Here is a 3,143-nt window from a genome sequence, read left to right on the forward strand (position 1 = left end):
TGTTGTTTGGCGGGTCCGGGCTGGGGATTCGAACCCGCCACCTTAGGTGTACGTGGCTGGCGCCTTAGCCAGTTGAGCTATAGGCGCCGAGCCTCCCTTTTCATATTCTTAATTGCACATAGTATTACACAGCATAGAGTACAGTTTGTTTAGCGGTTCTCTTATGGATGGGCCTTAAGTTATTTCTACTTTTTCAATCTTATAATAAACGGTTCTACAACGATCATCTTTGTTTATCCCCCTTATGAACATCTGTGCATATTTTTCTCGATAGGTAATGAGAGGAAAATGCAACTTTTATAGGTTAAATCCAGAATGAAGCATAAAATTTTATGGTCTTATCCCCTGATTAGGAATAAGAGAAAGCTAACATACAGACTGTACTTAATTCCCTAGCAAGCAGACTCAGGGGACATGATAGCATTCTGTCTAGCCTAGGTGATTGAGTAAGACCCTGCCTAACAAATAAAGTATATTTAATAATCAAATATTAGTTTTTGATCCATTCAAATGAGTATGAAACTGCATAAAATTCCAGGCCAGTACCTTTGAACTAAACATAAAGGCCTGCCCCAGCAGGCTCAGCATCTGGACTGGCCCCAGCTCTGGGATGGCACTCATAGCTCCAGGTTTCAGACCCACCCCAACACCAGGCCAGTCCAGTCCTCATAGCCCCAGACTCCTGGCTTGTCCCACGTTCCAGACCTGTGTCGGGTTGTTCCACACCTTCTCAGACCTACCCTGGCATCAGATTGATACCACCTGGCCTCAGGCACTAGGCTAGCACCTACCGTGCTATGCTTCAGCAGACCCAGGGTTTAGGCCTGTTACAGTATACCCTGGAACCAGCCCTGGGCCAGCCATGATAGAGCCGGGCTCCAGGACTGCCCCTCTGAGCCTAGATTTCAGGCCACCTCATATAACTAACCTCCAGGCTGGTTCCCATGGACCCAGGGCCCAGGACTGCCCCAGCCAATGCTGGTGCCAGGTTGGCCCCCTGTGGACCAAGGTTCTAAGACCCAGGCTTGCCTCCATGGGCTCAGGCTCAATAAGGAAAAGAGAAATACAAAGGAACATGAAACTTAAATAATAGCAAAAAATCTTCCAATCTGTAAATACTATAAATATCCAGGTCGAGGAAAGTCAGGCTCCAATAAGATCCAATTCGAACAAGACTCGCCAAGACACAAATTATCAAAAATCAAAGATAAAGAGAAGATCCTGAAAGCAAGAGAAAAGAGGTAGATCACCTATGAGGAAGTATCAGTGAGGCTAACACAGGATTTCTCAGCAGAATCTTACAGGACAGAATGGGAGATGTATTCAAAGTATTGAAGGGAAAAAAAAAAATACGCTCCAACTAAGAATACTTTACCAGGCAAAGCTGTTCATTAGAGGAAGGAAAGATAAAGACTTTCCCAGATAAGCAGAATCTAAGTTTACCACCACCAGACCTGTCTATAAAAAATTCTAAAGGAAGTTCTTCGAGCTGAGAGAAAAGGATCTTAATTAGTAACACTAAAACATATTAAAGTATAAAATTCACTGGTAAAAGAAAGTGCACAGTAAAATTCAGAATAATAGTATAGTGGTTGTGTGTAAACCTTCAGTATAAGGTTAAAAGATAAAACTATTTAATAATAGCTACAATAGGCTCGGTGCCTGTGGCTCAACTGGCTAAGGCGCCAGCCACATACACCTAAGGTGGCAGGTTCAAATCCAGCCCGGACCTGCCAAACAACAATGACTGCTGCAACCAAAAAATAGCCAGGCATTGTGGCGGGCGCCTGTGGTCCCAGCTACTTGGGAGACTGAGGCAAGAGACTTGCTTGAGCCCAGGAGTTGGAGGTTTTTGTGAGCTGTAATGCCATGGCACTCTACCCAGGGGAACAGCTTGAGGCTCTGTCTAAAAAAAAAAAAAGAAGAAGAAGAAGAATAGCTACAATAATTTGCTAAGGGAGATACAAAATAAAGATGTAAATTGTGACATAAAAATCACAAAATGTTGAAGGAGTAAAAATGTAGAGTTTTTATGCAAAGTTATTTTCAACTTAAAGTAGCCTATTATAACTGTACGATGTGTTATGTTAGCCTCGTGTTAATTACAAAAAGAAAATACAAGTGACACAAAAAAAGATGAAAAGGAACCAAAGCACAGCACTAGAGAAAAATGACCTAATAACAAAGGAAAACAGCTAGAGAGAAAGGAAGAAATAATGAATCTTCAAATCAACCAGAAAACAATGAAGAAAATGGCAGTGGGTTAATACTGAAGGGGGAACGTGAGTGGCTTCATCCCCACCACGGCTGAGCTGATCCAGAAGAAGCTGCGGGGAGAAGTGGAGAAATACCAACAGCTACAGAAGGACTTGAGTAAATGCCTATCAGGGAGGCAGAAGCTTGAGGCACAGCTTACAGAAAATGATATCGTGAAGGAGGAACTGGCCTTGCTGGATGGGTCCAATGTGGTCTTTACACTTCTGGGTCCTGTGCTGGTCAAACAGGAGCTGGGGGAGGCTCGGGCCCAGTAGGGAAGAGGCTGGACTATATCACAGCTGAAATTAAGCAATATGAATCCCAGCTCCGGGACCCTGAACGGCAGTCAGAGCAACGGAGGGAAACCCTTGCTCAGTTGCAGCAGGATTCCAAGGGGCCCAGGCAGCAAAGGCAGGGGCTCCTGGGATGCCTGACCCCATGGTTGGGGGAGGGGAAAAATGAGGCAGCTCTAGGATCTATACTGTAGCTAATAAAATGTAAAAATGTCTGGTGAAAAAGAAAAAGAAAAAGAAAATGGCAGTAGTAAGTCTTTACCTATCAATAATTACCTTGAATGTAAATAGATTAAATTCTCTAATCAAAAGAGAGAGTAGCCAAAATGGCAAAAAAATATGCTGCCTACAGGAGATTCACTTCATGTTTAAGAACACACAGACTGTGAAGAAGTAGACAAAGGTGTTCTGTGCAAAAGGAAACCAGAAGGCAGTGGGGATAGTGGTACTTACATTAGATAAAATAGACTAAGTCAAAACCTCTAGGTCATCATGTAACGGCAAAGGATCACTGTATGAGGAAGATAGAATTGTAAATACATATCACTCATGTGAAAGCACCTAAATATATAAAACAAATATTAATAGAGGAAG

At 42.9% G+C, this 3,143-nt stretch overlaps 1 protein-coding gene and 1 pseudogene across 1 annotated transcript in view; both read left to right on the forward strand.

Moving 5' to 3' along the window:
- LOC105886688 overlaps positions 1-2,718 on the forward strand; it is a 3,350-nt pseudogene extending 632 nt beyond the window's left edge.
- Positions 1-3,143, forward strand: part of CCDC3 (coiled-coil domain containing 3) — a 78,938-nt gene that overhangs the window by 62,069 nt on the left and 13,726 nt on the right. The gene's annotated exons all lie outside the window — the stretch shown is intronic.

The sequence above is a fragment of the Otolemur garnettii genome, unplaced genomic scaffold, assembly GCF_000181295.1.
Source record: "Otolemur garnettii isolate 467f Iridium unplaced genomic scaffold, OtoGar3 scaffold00019, whole genome shotgun sequence".
Taxonomy (NCBI): Eukaryota; Metazoa; Chordata; class Mammalia; order Primates; family Galagidae; genus Otolemur; species Otolemur garnettii.